This window comes from Aotus nancymaae, unplaced genomic scaffold (assembly GCF_030222135.1).
Source record: "Aotus nancymaae isolate 86718 unplaced genomic scaffold, 86718_ANA_hifiasm-v0.15.2.pri h1tg000041l, whole genome shotgun sequence".
Taxonomy (NCBI): Eukaryota; Metazoa; Chordata; class Mammalia; order Primates; family Aotidae; genus Aotus; species Aotus nancymaae.
The window spans coordinates 5,831,735-5,847,998 of NW_026988455.1; the positions used below are offsets into that span (position 1 = coordinate 5,831,735).

The 16,264-nt window shown below is 43.0% G+C and overlaps 1 long non-coding RNA gene across 2 annotated transcripts in view; it reads right to left on the reverse strand.

Moving 5' to 3' along the window:
- The window catches only part of LOC105710692 (uncharacterized), an 85,799-nt gene that overhangs the window by 23,862 nt on the left and 45,673 nt on the right, over positions 1 to 16,264 (reverse strand). For both annotated transcript variants that reach the window (XR_010337065.1, XR_010337064.1), the window contains exon 2: positions 3,131 to 3,278. This is a non-coding gene — a long non-coding RNA (uncharacterized LOC105710692). The remainder of the gene's footprint in view (positions 1 to 3,130; positions 3,279 to 16,264) is intronic.

A 16,264-nucleotide genomic window follows, 5' to 3' on the forward strand; every position in this document is an offset into this window, starting at 1 on the left:
TTCTCAAACCCAGTAGCTTTTTATTTTTGTTCTTACTGTGATCCACAGTAAGTATTGCATCACAATACATCTCATATGTGAAACTAAAACAAGTTACTAAAAACATTCCTTACCACTCGATAAGATAGACACATTTTTTTTTCTATGCCATTATGCTCCCTTTTACTTAAAAAAAAATCGGGTCAAGATCCAATATGCTCCATGTGAGTGGAAAATTCTAACTCATTGGTTTCTTTTTATAAAATGTGTTTAGAAGAAAGTCTGCCTAATTCATTGACGTCAGAGGAAGTCAGGCAGCCATGGGCAGCTCAAAAAGAAGTGATTGCCCTCCAGGAGCTTAAGGTGAATGTAAACCCCAAACGTGGCTACATTTACGGCGTTTGACCACCAGAGCACACGTTCTAAATCATGTTTTACAACTGCTTGTCATGTGGTGACGTTTGGGAAACCTCTGAGGAGTTCCACTGACACGGACTTGTCTCTGACTGAGTCATTAAAAGTGGCATATGTCCCAACTTCTCTACTTACGACATCCAGGAGAGCATTAGTGATTTTTCTATTTTAAGTCATGAAGGATGTGCCTTTGCATTCTGAGGCTATTTCTGAGGCATCTAATTGCCGATAGGTTTGGTGCAATAGGTAGACACTTAGTGAAATTGTATTATAAAGTAAGTTACTCAAATATTTAACCAGCTGTGCATACAGTCCAGCCACATGGTTCCTCCTGTGTAGAGTTTTCTCCCCCATGGCTAGGAGTTGCTATGTGTTACAGCTTTTCTGTCAAACGTGAAAAAAACTGGGTTTGGGAGATGAAAATGGGTTCCAGAAATGGCTTCCTCTTGACATAAGACAAATTGACACATAAGATTCTTGCCGTACCTGTCCTGAAGAGTTTGCTGGGAAACACCATGCTTTTCCTTAGCATTATTAATTCAGAGGGAAGAGCACATACTCTGCACCAAGCATGTGCTAAGAGCTTTCATCAAGAGTAAAATAATTTTTCCAAAGCCATCCAGTCAGTCAGTGAAAGAGCTGAGATTTCAAACAGAAGTCTGTCTAGCTTACTTTGAGTGCCCATTATATGCCAGGCGTTGTTGGAAGAAATGTAATATAAGCAAGGCCTTTTGAAGTAGTTCCGCCTATTCAGGAAATAGATCTATTAATATACTCTGACAGAGACTGAGCAAAGGGTTATCATGATTGGAATGTACAAAGTACCATGAGAGCTCATAAGGCTGAATGGTCAAGTCTCTCTTTTCATGATGTCTATACATAGATGGGGATTTCCAGTTTCATAGATGTTTAAGAAGCAGAATCTATAAAAATCACAAGTCAAACACCCATTGAATATAAAATGTATTTTTTTGGTAATGAAACCCTGGTATTTTAAAACCTTGCCTTTTAAGAAGAATCTTCCTAACTCAAATATTTTATGCATTAAATGTGACTTAAGTAGATGGACCATTGGTTAATGTTTCTAAGTCTTTTTTATTATAGGGAGACCTAGTTGTTTTACCCTTGACTGGACCTATAATTTACTCTTAAAGGCCAAGAAACCAGATGCTTCCCCTTTCTAAGAGAATTAAAATTCTTTCTAAGAGAAAAAAAATTCTGTTTTACATGCATCTTCCTTAGTTCTCCTCTATTTCCTTCGGTGCTAACCTTGACATCTGTCAATCTAATAATAGGACATAAATTCCTTTTCCACAAACATTGCAAAGACAGCTAAATTTAGCCCAATTTTCTTCTTCTCTCCAAACCAGCTCTCATAGTCCCTTAAACACTTTTTATACTTTATCAGACCTCACATATTTTCAAGAGAGAGCAAGTGTCCCTTCTCCAAAAATTTCAGCAAAAGATGAATTTGACTATCCTGGACTCTAACTGAATCTCATGGCCATTCTAGAACCAACCGTGGTAGCCAGGGAGGATGCAATATATCACTGGCCTTGGGTATGGGACATGTGCTCCCACCCTGAATTTCAGAGGTCAGTCCCACTCAACTGTCTGGACTAATAATGGAGGATAAGAGGAAAGACTGAAAATACTGTCCCTTGAAATAGAGTGAATAGATGCTCCAAAGTAACTATCATGAGAATAGAAGACGCTTCTTAGGAATCAGAGAAATCTTGTGGAGGGTATTTTTTACATGACCTAGAACAGGAATTTGAGCCAAAATCTCATATAGACCTTGAGAGGCATGGAGGTATCATCTAATATATAGTTTACCTAGGGGAACTACATGAAATGAGAATGAGATAAGTAGATTTACCATGAAAGTCATGAAGTCTACACTTCCCTTATTTGACAGCAATCCTAAAAATGTTACATGGAATTATCATGAGTTATGATGCTGAGAGTTTTCTAAAGTCTAAATAAGAAAAAATTTTCAATCATTCATACCAAAGGAAAGACTATCTTTTTATCCTCTCTCTAAAAAACAACATTACAAAATCGTTGTCACATAAGAATGTAAGCAAATAATATATAGCCAAAAACATGGGAAAAGAACCACAGAGGTGCATCACGTATTAATAATGTGCCAGTTTCCTAAAAATTGTGATTTTTGTGTTATTTTTCAGCTCTATTTTTCTTTTTTTTTTTTTTTCTTATTTAGACGGAGTTTCGCTCTTGTTACCCAGGCTGGAGTGCAATGGCGCGATCTCGGCTCACCGCAACCTCCGCCTCCTGGGTTCAGGCAATTCTCCTGCCTCAGCCTCCTGAGTAGCTGGGATTATAGGCACGCGCCACCGTGCCCAGCTAATTTTTTGTATTTTTAGTAGAGACGGGGTTTCACCATGTTGACCAGGACTGTCTCGATCTCTTGACCTCGTGATCCACCCGCCTTGGCCTCCCAAAGTGCTGGGATTACAGGCGTGAGCCACCGCGCCGGGCCCTTTTTCAGCTCTTTCTAATTTGCAATTTGTTTATGACTTCTTTTCTCACTGTAATCAAATATTCTCGTTTGTACCTAATTTTGTACGTGTAATTCTGTGTGTTTCATTGTTGCTGTTATTTTTAGAGAGAGAACCAAAACTGTATAAGCCATAGGCCTTACAAAACCTGCATGCATCCCTGAATTCTACCTTTTTGGCTGTGCCCAGGAAGTGGCCTGAATCTTGAAGCTTACTTCTTGTGGTCTCAGCAGGTCCCGGCCATATATCCTCACATCACAAACCCAGGGTGGAGAAAGCATCTGTGGCCCAGCATTCTCAGCTTAAGTCTCAAGTTGACTCTTCTTGGACCAGCTTCATTGCTCAGCCCTTGAATCAGCCATCCTGTTGGGGAAGGGATATTTTGGAACAGATAAGCCAATCAGGTAACTGGAGTGGGGTTGCTCCCACAGAAGCCACATAACTAAGGAAAAAGATAGAGGGATAATTTTTAAAGGCAACTTGGTGTACTGGGACCAGGGAGGAGCACCAGTGCTGGGTGGAAAGCAATAGGTATCTCAGAGCTGGGGCTAGGGTGGGTCAAGTGAAGCTCTTGCCTCAGGTGTGGAATTTAAGAGGGCACCAAAACCTCAGACACAAGATGAATAATATTTTGATGTAATACTTTTAAAAAAAACTGAAGTGACAAACTACAGCCTGCAGGTCAGCTGCCTATTTTTATAACTCATAAGTTGTTATAACTTTTATGACAATGGCTGGACTACCTCCTTTGGGAGACAGGTTCCGCCCCCTCACTGTCTACAAAATTGTTGATGTTTCAGAAGAAACTGTCTGGGCCCCAAGGCCTCTTTTAAGCCAGGAATTGTGACATTTTCTTATCTTATGACTCAGTTCTACATTGGCCTCCTGATCCTGTGAGGTGTGGAGAGGGCAGAGGAAGCCCCATTTCACTAACAATTAAGATCTTCTACCATATTAATAGCACAGCTGTTGACTAACAAATGATTTAGAATAGATAAGAATAGTGGCAGTCCTTGGACTCAAGCTAAGCCTCTGCCATTATGGCCAGCCCCCCATTCATGCAGCTCCACTGCAAGCTGATGAGGCCCTGCCCAGCCAACTTGCTGGGGAGGACACATGAGACCCACTGGGGACAGATGGATGAAGAGGCAGCCCCCAACAGTTTGCTGCCAGCCCAAGGCTGCCCTTGCTATCCTGCAAGGATGTGTTCTGGCTTCAGTTACTGAGCCAGGCTTTACCCTCTGTGGCAGCTGCTAAAAAGTTTCAGCCTATTCTCATGCTATCAGGGGTTTGCAGTGCCTAGAAATAGCCCCAGGCATTGGTGAAAGGTGAAAGGCATCTTTCCAACTCATGTATGTAACCAGATAGCCATTATTTCATTAACAGGAGCCAGAGATAACCAAAAGAGGAGACTAGTCTAAACTCACAGGTTATCCAAACACATTATCACATTCTTTCAATTAACAGTTTCTATATCCTTCTAAGTAGTGCATCCCTGGATTGCCAGTAAGAGCACCTGTTGGCTCTGTGACCCTGGGTGAGTCACTTGGACACCTAACTATTTGGGGGTTCAGTCTCCCCATGTGTGAGGTGAAGGGGTGGTCTTGAGTGACCATCTCTGAGGTCCTTTCCAGATCTGGCAGGCTATAATTCCACCAGCAGAGGTGGCATTTCCTCTTCTCCTGTTCAGCCCCAAGACAGCTGTAGAGGGCTCAGGGGGCAGAGCAAGGAATGCAACATCACCCGTCTATACTGGCAAGTGGAAAATAAATCCAAAATAAATTTGGGCTTACTTCTAAAGAACTCTGTCACCTAGTATTAGAATTTATTTTTTAATAATCTCAGAAATATATTGCATCTCCAAGTAAAATTGTTTCTTCATATTTGTGTTAGTTTGGGTTCTCTGAGACGCAGATGCCAAAAGAGATTAGCACACAAGAGATTTTTGGGGGGAAACACCTGTGAGGGAGAAGGAGCGGGTGTCAGGGGACCCAGAGGAGGTGAAGAGACCCTTTGGATCACAATGCACGTCGGCCACCTGTGATGGGAGAGGTGGAAGAAAGGAGGGCTGGGCAGGAAGAACCTCAGACTGAAGCACAGCTCTAAGATCAGTTCCGTACTCTGCTAGGGCTGCCGTAACACGGGTACACAGACTGGGTGGCCTCAACAACAGAAATGTATTTCATCGCTGTTTCAGAGGCTGCACGTTCAGATCAAAGTGTCGGCAGGGCTAGTTTCTTCTCCTTGGGGGCTTCTCTCCTTGGCTTGTAGGTGGCCGTACTCTCCCTGTGTGTCTTCACGGGGTCTTCCTTTTGTCTATGTCTGTGTCCCAATTCCCTTTTCTGATTAGGACACCAGTCGACTGGATTAAGACCCGTCTTAATGACCTTATTTTAACATCGTTATCTCTTTAATGGCCCTATCTGTGAATCCAGGGCAGGCATACCTCAGCTTACTGTGCTTCACTTTATTGCACTTCACAGACATTGTGTTTTTGTTTTTTAATCCATTGAAGGTTTGTGGCAATTCCGTGTCAAGCAAATCTTTCAGTGTCATTTTTTTCCAACAGCATGTGCTCATTTCAGGTCTATGTATTCAGAGGTGCAGATTAATCCTGCTTTCCTTCATTTCCTCCTTGCTAGGAACTTAATCTACACTTCTTCAGGCTAAAACAAGAGACATGACTCAGCTCAGATTGTACTAGAATACTCTGCAAAGGCCAAACCTACATACCAAAGAGTCCAGTCTTCTAGGTCACACCTGCTGACCTCCAGTTTCCCCTGGCAGCTCTCCCTCTTGGCTGAGCACACAAACCTTGTACACCGTGGCAAGCACTATCCCCTTCTCCTCGTAGCAAAAGGAAGAAAGGCTCTGTCCTCCCCACAAGTGTGACTGTGAAGGAAAGACCAGGCTTTCAATACCAATTTGCCTTTTACTAGCCATACTACTTTGAGTAAATAATTTAATAGCTCAATGTCTCAATTTCCCTATCTTTAATTTGTAAATAAGACGAACCACCTTGCAAAGTTGTTGTGAAGACTGAGATCACAATGCGAGAATGTCTCCTAGCATGGCGATTTCACAGTTGGTAATCTACAGACACTGAGCCCTCCACCCCACCCCCAATTACCAGAATATTATTGTTCCTTACAGACAGAACAAAAATTTTATTGTCAAAACCACTGAAGAAATCAACAAATTCCTGTTTCTATTGTCCTTGAAATTCCTCATTTCCATCCCATTTATATGCCCAGAGCCTGCCACTGAGGCCAAAACCTACTCTCTGGGAAGGTTCTACTATCAGTCTTTACCACTTCAATGTGAATTTGTACATCTCTAGACATTTCTCCCGGAAGCATGACGCGGTAACTGTCCAACCTCATTGAGGAAAGAAAGATTTTACCTCTTGGTAAAGTAAACCACATCAATAGCAAGGATTCCTTTGGTGGCCCTAAATCACACCAAATAGCTATCCCCCTTTCACAAGGGCGGTTCCAGCTGAAACAGCACCTACCCAGAGGACTGCAAACATTTTCAGTAGGAGACATCTCTTCTTTCAAATTAAATTTTGTCCTGAATCCCAGTATTTATAAAATAGATAAAAATTTTATTAATATAAATTCATTTTAGTTGAAATTTATAAAGTTTGCCCTTTATAACCCGAAAAAGCATAAATAAGAGATAAATAAGAGAGTCTCTTGAAAATGAAACTTTACTATTTAAAAAATATAGATGATGGAATTGTTAATTAGCCTGGTTTAACCATTCTACATTGTAAACGTGTATCAAAACATCACATGATACTCCAGATATTATAATTTGTCAATTAGAAATAAAAAAGAAATGTTGACATTAGATGACAGTTAAATTTTGTATCATCTTTAGTAATATATTATGTTGTTGCTATTGTTTCGGCTACTCAGTGTCAGGAAAAACTTACCACACAGATAAGTAATTCTTCCTGGTTCCCAGATTTTTAAAAAGTCTCTGCCGGCCGGGCGCGGTGGCTCACGCCTGTAATCCCAACACTTTGGGAGGCCGAGGCGGGTGGATCACGAGGTCAAGAGATCGAGACCATTCTGGTCAACATGGTGAAACCCCGCCTCTACTAATACAAAAAATTAGCTGGGCATGGTGGCGTGTGCCTGTAATCCCAGCTACTCAGGAGGCTGAGGCAGGAGAATTGCCTGAATCCAGGAGGCGGAGGTTGCGGTGAGCCGAGATCGCGCCATTGCACCCCAGCCTGGGTAACAAGAGCGAAACTCCATCTCATTAAAAAAAAAAAAAAAAAAAGTCTCTGTCAACCTCAGGGGACATATTGATAAAACTCATTTAAACTTGAGAGATTATATTATATGCACACACACACACATATACACACACACACACAAAGACAATATCATATATTTGTATAAAAACACATATGTGTGTATGCATGTAAATATCTGGCAATAAATCACCCAGAAAAAACACAATAATTGCTTAAATGATCTATAACATGATATTTTCACATTGCAATATGTTTGGCATTTATTAGTTATTGCACAAATGAGAACTGCTCTGTAATGAGAGTGTGTGCCAAGCAGATGCATCTGAGCTTGGCATGGCCTTTAATATGGTGTGGCCCCGGGTACTATGCTAATGCATATGCACTACCCTGATTTTAAGTCGAGACCAGTGGCAACCTTCCAGTTTAATACACACCTATAAAATATTTAAATATATATACAAGAGATATCCAGATAATTTTTTTCCAAGACCACAGAATAAACTCATAATAAATGTGCTCATGTATTCTAACAGTTAAAACTGAAATACAATCTATTTGATCATTCCTGCTGTCTTTTATCAAAGATGCTTTACTTTTTCAATAAAATGTGACCCAAGAGTTTGCAGATGCCCTGAAGCATCTCTGCAGAACAGTTTGAAAGCCTGATTCCTGCTGAATTCTAGTCCAATACAGATGGAGAAACCAGGTCTAGAGAATTACAGGGTCTTGTTCTGACTCATGTAGCCCATTAGTGACAGAATCACGGTAAGAACCTTAAACCTCAGCCTCCCAGGTCAGTGCTCTAACCAGTGCCCCAGAGTGCTGGGAGACTCCTGGGCCCCACGGTATGGGGCATGACAGCCATCATTTGGTAGTCTAGCATGAAATCCTTTTCCCACATGGGAGAGAAAAGTCCCGAAATGACCAGTGACCTTTATGACTCAGCCCGTGCTGAAGAGCTTGGAAAAATAATGTTTTGTTAGATTTGGTTTGGTTTTTGAGAAAGAGAGAAACCAAGGTACATCACAGTTAAGTGTTGAGGTGCTGGGCCTGCACTGGGGAAGCCCCTCAATAAATATGGGGAAGGGAGGGATGCCTGCCATGGACTAAGGTGGAAAGAGTGGGTTTGGGGCTGGGTTTGAATCTGGGCTGACAGAAGAAGGGTGAGCCAGGAGGCCTGCAACAACAATCTCTCCATCTGCCAGACGATTGCAACAGCTATTCTAAGCACTGGCCTGGGGCCAGACTTTATTGATTTCAGCAATAAAATTACATGTTCCAGAGCTCATCTGTTTCGGACCATAAATGACAAAAAGAGCTATTACAGAATGTCAGATTTGTCCCTCTGTTTGGGATGATGTCTCCTACGTTAATACTTGCTTGGCCTCTACAAATGATTCATTTGGGGCAGCAGAATTTCTGAGTCACTGGCAGAATAATTTACTCACATTTCTCTCATCATTATTGTGTGTTCTTCCTTGCTACAGCCAAATACTTATTCATGTTTCCCTTTGTACATGTTAATATTAATGTCACCAGTGGGCTGTGCTTTCTTTCTGCCAAACAAAGACACAGTAAACACGATAATAAAATAAAAGGCATTTACAATGATGGTGAAGTCCTGTTTTGAAAGGGTACAACCACGTTTTCTGATCATGGAACAACAGAACAATTATCCAACTTTGAATTAACAAATGGCTCCTCCTCCCATCCTAATGCCTACTTAAATCCCTATTTAAAACGTCTCCCTAGTGTTGCCTCAGTAAAGCCGATTTCCCCTTCCTATCCATAGGCACTTACTTTCTGTCTAGGGCTCAGGAAGCAATGCTCTTTGCTCGAGCTCCCTCCTTCCTGCAGACAAATGCTGTTATTTTATTCCTATGTAATGTGATGGTCTTTTTCAGGGAGAAAAGAACAGAAACCCTTCAAACTAGCTCAACAAATCACAGGGACTGTGTTGGAAGGACACAAATGTATCTCAGAGTAAGCAAGGAAGGGCAGAAAGTGGTGCTGAGCTCACGAGGAGATGGGGCATGCCTGTGGGAGCAGAGTGGGTGGTCACACCCCTTGGGCTCCTTCTCTAAAGAGGTTCATTTTCTTTTTTCTTTTTCTCGTTTTTTATTTTTTTGATACAAGGTCTTGCTCTGTCACTCATGCTGCAGTGCAATGGTGTGATCATGCTCACTGTAGCCTCTACCTCCTGGGCTCAAGTGATCCTCTCACCTCATCCCCTGAAGTAGATGGGACTATGGGCGCACACCATCCTGTCTGGCTAATTATTTTGTTCATAGAGACAGGGTCTCCCTATATTGCCTAGGCTGGTCTCAAACTGCTGGGCTCAAGCAAACTTCCCACCTCAGCCTCCCAAAGGGCTAGGATTACAGGCACGAGCAACCACACCCAGCCAACTGGTGCATTTTCAATAATTTAGGAGACAGGTTGGTAAGAAAGTTATGCCCCCTGCGTTGTAAAGTCAGAGGAAAAAGTGCAATACAGGAGTGAATGCGTCTAGCCACAACTGATATAGCAAAGGTCAAACCTATGGCTCATAAAGAAGGTATGACTTACAGAGAAGGTGGTCAAAACTGGCACATACAATGTACATACGCCCATCAACTAGTGTTCAGCTAATTCAGGTCCCACCCTTGGCCCAGCCCAAACTCATCCTCAGACAATGAGGGTGAGGCTCACTGATTTGTGAGGGCTCCCCAGAGTTAGACCATGGCTACAGTTTTGGCTCCAGGAACTCCCAAATGGCCTGAAATCCAATCAGCTTCTCTCTTTCCTTTCCTAAATAACTTTTCAAGTCCTGCTCATTTGGGATGGTGGAAATTTTATGTCTTCATGTGCAAGTAATCTCTGCTCTACATTGCCCCCAAATGGAAGACCTGAAGGCTTGTGTAAGATGAGAAGGAAGCTTTCTGTCATTAACCCCATGCAGATCTGTGCTCTGGTGGCGTGTTCCCTCATGCTGGCCGGATGACAACCCTTAAGTGTACCTTTTGATTTAAGGTTTTGTTTCTTCATCATTTAAAAGGAGTGTTTATTTATTTTGAAAAGGGGTATATATTTTTGCAGCACCTTCCTAAAAATATAAACCCTGGATGTTTGTGAATGGAGGAGGGCAGAGCAGATCACTGCCTGTCTACTGAGCAAGAATATTCTGAGAAGAAAGAGAACACAGGAAGATGGGGAAGTTGGTCTGCATAGTTGCTTCATAAGGAAGAGAGTCTGAAGACGCATTGGCATGGGAATAGAAAAGACAAGCAAATCCCATGGAAACTAACTCCCCTGGAGCTACAAGTGGTTTTTCCTGAGGGACAGAGTTATTAGCTACAACCACCATGATGCTGGAGACTGCATTCCATCCTTGGACAAGGGGATATGATATTCAACCCTGGAAAGAGATGGCCCTGGAAGGACAACGCTAGTGGCACTGACCTGCCTGCCATGGAGCTGCTGACTCCAGCGTCCCCCTCTTTGTCAGCTTTTTCTACAGGAGTGTTTGCATCAACCCTGCTTAGAAACAGGGCATGGTGCCAGCTTCTGCCAGCCTATCACAGTTGAAAACATAAGAGAAAAAGAAGAAAGGAAAACATGAAAGCAAAGGAAGGGAAAAGAGCCCGTTCTAACTTCCTTTGCTGGGCACATGTTTCCCACGGGGCACCCGGGAGCCAGTTACTCCTCCCTACCACATGAGAGTTTGTATTATTGTCTCCTTTAGACTGGAGAGGACACAGAGACTCAAGGAGTTAAATGCCCGAGGATACCTGGTTGATGAGTGGCAGAGCCAGGATTTAAACCTGAGTCACTCTGACTTCAAGGCTTATGTGCACCAGGCACTGCCTCTACGCCCCAGGGTGATCACATTTCACTTGTCCGACTGTGGAGGAGTAATTAAAGTCCAACCCCTTTCCATTACTGTCATTCACACACATTAACACAAACCAAGGCCCTGCTGTCCCTTGGTCAGCAGCACTGTCTCCCTGCAGAAGTCTGTCCCCCTACTGGCCCTGTAGTGCAACCCCCCACCCCGTCCATGTATCCTACCCATTCAGCCCATAAAGATGGCCCAGGCCATCCCTATGATCCTGTCATCTCCCACCCCGCTTCCCCTGGTCCCATCTTCACTAGACTCCCAACTCTTGGCTTTACAGCCTGCCCCACAGCCTCTCACCGGCAAAGCCCTCCAGACTTGGTACTTTTTCTGATCTCTCTGGAGTTCACAGCCAGTGCCTTCTCCAGTCTTCAGCTTGGTCCACACTTCTGGTCTTTGATCCTCTGCTGCCATGGAACCTGATCCTGTCAATGGCTGCTGGCCAGCTCCCTGCCCTGGGAGGAGCAATGCTGCTCAGCTAAGACTCCTGGCATCTCAAGCAAGTCCTCACTGCCCTGACACCCACTGTTCTCTCTCAGGTACAGGAATCAATGGGTCCAAGAACAGACAGGCAAGCAGTAACAAAGGCCAGGAGAGACAAGGAGGCCCAGTGTTTCTACAGATGGCCAAAGAAGACAGCTGCAGGGGCAAGAGATGCACAGTGAGCAAAGCCATCAGCTTCCCCCACACCCCAGAAATCCACGGGAACTCAGGCGCAAGCCCATGGCAGGCTGGAGGAGAGCCTGCAGTGAGGCGACAGCCAGGAAGCCACACAATCTGCTCTCCTCCCCACAGTTGGAGCCCCCTCTGCCTGCTCTTAGTGCAGGAGAGAACCACGTGTTGACCCCACCTGGCACAGGGGAGGCCCTTAGAGGCCGCCAAGCACAACACCTATCCTGTCTATGAAATCACATTGTAAGAGGTTATCCGGCCTTGTTCATCTGATAGTTCCAGTGCCAGGGAGCTTACTACACACCTCTTTTTATTTTCAGATAGCTCTGACCATCAGAAACTTCTTCCTTTTCTTATGCAGTTCTCACTCACTTCTAGTTCTTTTTTTAATTATTTTTATTTTTTGAGACAGGGTCTCACTCTGTCACCAAGGCTGGAGCGCAGTGGTACAATCATGGCCCATTGCAGCCTCAACCTCCTCGGGCTCAGGTGATCCTCCCACCTCAGCCTCCCTAGTAGCTGAGACTATAGGTGCATGCCACCACATCTGGCTAATTTTTGTCTTTTTTATGGAGGCAGGGTCTCCCTATGTTGCCCAGGCTGGTCTTGAACTCCTGGGTTAAAGTGATTTGCACACCTCAGTCTCCCAAAGTGCTGGGATTACAGGCATAAATCACGGCAGCCAGCTGTCTCCTCTCTAGTTCTGACTGACGTACTCAGATTTATGAAATGACTCTCACTTTTCCATAGGTTTTCTCATTTTTAGGCTAAACGTTCCCAAGACTTCCATAATTTCTCATAGGGTGTTCTTGGCGCTCCAGGCCATCCCAGTGTCTGTGTCTATGCTACACTCCAGTGCATCACGGTCCTTTGGTACCCTTGCAGCACCTAAATCTCAGCCAGTGCCCTACATGCCGTCTGCTCTGTAAAAAGCAAGGTGGAATATTTCACCATCCAGGCACCATACTCCTACGTTTAGACTGTCATTATTGTTTCCTGGCTATGGGATACTAACTCTTCCGACAACAATCTGAGGTTTCAATTTAGTTTTCTGGTAGCCAGAACATACTGTTTGCTCCCACAGAGCTACTTGTCAATTAAATTCCTAGATCGCTTGTCTGTGGACTACTGTTTGGCCTCGTGTCTCTCCCTCTCTACCGGACAGTTCATGTTTAGAGCCTAAACGCAAAACTTTATATATTTATATTCATGACACTCTACCTTGCTAAAATCAGTTCACTGTTCACCTTGCTGAAACCATTTTATGGCCTAATTCTGCCATCAAACTCACTATCATATATTTCTTAATAACTCTCTGTAGCCGTCATTGATATAATATTGAACATGACCATTTAAGATTAAAAATCTATAGTATGCAACATTATGCATCTAGAAATCATCTTCTAATCTGTCATCCATTCATTAATCAATAATGTTTTAGGTTCCATCTTTTAAAAGGTTACAAATTAACTCTCTCATAATTCAATCAGCATTTCTCCAACTTGTCTCCATACTATCATGAGTCTGTCTACTATCTTCTTACAATCCAGATACAATATGCTCATTGCACACTTCTGCTTCTGGTCTGACCTATGAACAGTCCTATTTAAAAGAGAAATAGGCCAGGTGCGGAGGCTCACGCCTGTGATCCCAGCACTTTGAGAGGCTGAGGCAGGCAGATCATCTGAAGTTGTGAGTTGGAGACTAATCTGACCAACATGGAGAAACCCCGTCTCTGCTAAAAATACAAAATTAGCTGGGCTTGGTGGCACATGCCTGTAATCCTAGCTACTTGGGAGGCAGAGGCAGGAGAATCACTTGAACCCAGGAGGTGGAGGTTGCGGTGAGCCAAGATCGCACCATTGCACTTCAGCCTGGGCAACAAGAGTGTAACTCCATCTCAAAAAAAAAAAAAAAAAAAGAGAGAGAGAGAGAAAGAAAGAAATGAAGGGTATGATTTACAGTGAACTGCTGTTGGCTTCTGATGAATTTCTACTCACTGGACTGAGAGTTCAGAAAACTTTAACAATTAGTTGTAGGGTTTCTAGATTCCACCTTCTTTCTTTTTTGACAATTGGGACAGTGTTTTCCTCTCTTCTTTCCTGTTTCCCATAATTCCTTAGAAGACTGACAGGCATGCCAATCTCATTTACATGCAATTTGCCTGAACCAGGATATGAAACTATTCAAAACAATTAGGTGTTTTGTTTTATATATATATTTTTTGTTTGTTTGTTTTTTTGCCATTCCTTTCCCATATCTTGAGCTTCAATTTCCTGGTCTCCACATTTTTCTCATTCTGCAAATCATTAACCTTGACAGGTAAATAAAGTAAAAAACAGTTGTGCTTTATCTTTGTCAGCCATAAACATTAATTACACCACCTACCCCAAACAACAGGCTTGCACGTTTGCAGTTCTTCCTGCTCTGAACCAAATAAAAACAGTTCTCACTACAGTTATTTTTTAAATTTGTTTTAATTTTTTAATTTTTTTGAGAAAGAGTTTCACTCTTATTGCCCAGACTGGAGTGCAATGGCATGATCTCAGCTCACTGCAACCTCTGCCTTCTGGGGTTCAAGAGATTCTCCTATCTCAGCCTCCCTGGTAGCTGGGATTACAGGCGCCCACCACCACGACTGGCTAATTTTTGTATTTTTAGTAGAGACAGGGATTTGCCATGTTGGCCAGGCTGGCCTCGAACTCCTGACCTCAGGTGATCCACCTGCCTTGGCCTCCCAAAGTTCTGGTATTACAGGTGTGAGCCACCTTACTACAGTTTTTACAATTGTCTTTAAGTCTAAGTTTATCCTGGACTTTGGTCATCCTGACTCCATCTTTACCTATTCATTCATCCATTGGGCAAACGTCTTTTTTTTTTTTTTTTTTTTTTTTGAGACAAAGTTTAAAAACAAAAAAGAGAGAGAGACGAAGTTTCACTCTTGTTGCCCAGGCTGGAGTCTAACGGCGCAATCTCGGCTCACTGCAACCTCCGCCTGTCAGGTTCAAGCAATTCTCCTGTCTCCCAAGCTTCCTGAGTAGATGGGATTACAGGCATGTGCCACCATGCCCAGTTAATTATATATTTTTAGTAGAGATGGGGTTTCACCATGTTAGTCGGGCTGATCTCAAACTCCTGATCTCAGGTGATCTGCTTGCCTTGGCCTCCCAAAGTGCTGGAATTAAAGGCATGAGCCTCTACGACCGACCCTGGGCAAACTTTTATTAGAGAATCTGTAATGACTGCACTGGAGATACAGAGCTGGATTAATTATAGCCCTGTTCTTAAAGAGCAAACACCTCATGGGGAGGGAAATAGATTCCTATATTTAACTTCCTCATAATTCAATCAGCATTTCTCCATCTTGTCCCTAATTAAGACAAGGAAATTGCATCCTAGTCTTGTATTCTCTTTGTGCTAAATGCTGGGTGTTTGTATATTTGCTTCCACACACCTTCTTGGCAAGCAGAGCATCACATGTCACTCCTTTGAATACGTAGTCATGCAGGGAACGACGATGTTTTGGTCAACAATGGACCGCATATGCAGCAGTGGTCTCATAAGATTTTAATATATAATTTCACTATACGTTTTCTATGTTTAGATACAGAAATACTTACTATTGTGTTGCAATAGCCTACAATATTTAGTACAGTAACATGTTGTACAGGTTTGTAGCCTAGGAGCAATAGGCTATACTCTACAGCCTAGGTGTGTAGTAGGCTATACCATCTAGGCTTATGCAAATACACTCTGTGTGTGCATATATATAGGAAACAGGCTATACTATTAATATACAGCCTAGGTGTATAGTAGGCGTACTACACACCTGGACTGGTGAGATTGTCCAACAAAACATTTATCCGAAGCAACACATGGCTTTAATTAGAAAAAAAAAGGTAGCTAGGGGGAAAAAATGGTAGCTGGTAGCCCAAATGTCAGGGCAGGAGTAAAGGTATTTACAGTGCATGCTGGAGGAGAGGAAGAACAAGGAACAGAAAACCTTGGCATTATAATTGCGTTCCCCTATTGCTGAGAAGGAAGACAGTTAAGGCATGCATTTAAGTAGGTTTCTGGGACAAGGTGCAAGTGGCAGACAAGAGTCACCAGCTTCCAGTCATAAAATTGGCAAGACAAGCAGAATACCTCTTGGTATACATCTAAACAGCAATAAAATAAATGTGTATACAAGCCTATCATTGAAATTGCAGTGGAGGCAGATTCTGAAACATGTCTAAGGGATTACACTGACTTAATACTCACACAAAGAAAGTTTAAAAGTAAAAATAAGGAATTTTGTATATCTGTGACCTCAGAGTCTCCAATTCTGTGTTTCTCATAAGGCTTTGAGTTATTTGACTGCAAAATTCTCCCATCCCAGGGATTTCAGGGCTTAAGAAGGAGTCAGTGATGTGTCAAAGTACAGGAGCCGTGTAGCAGGGTTGGCTGAGTGTAGAAGCTTCTGGGGCAGCAGCGTTTGAAGGAGACTTTTGACGACGAGTGGGCAATGACAGGTTAGAGGACAGGGCC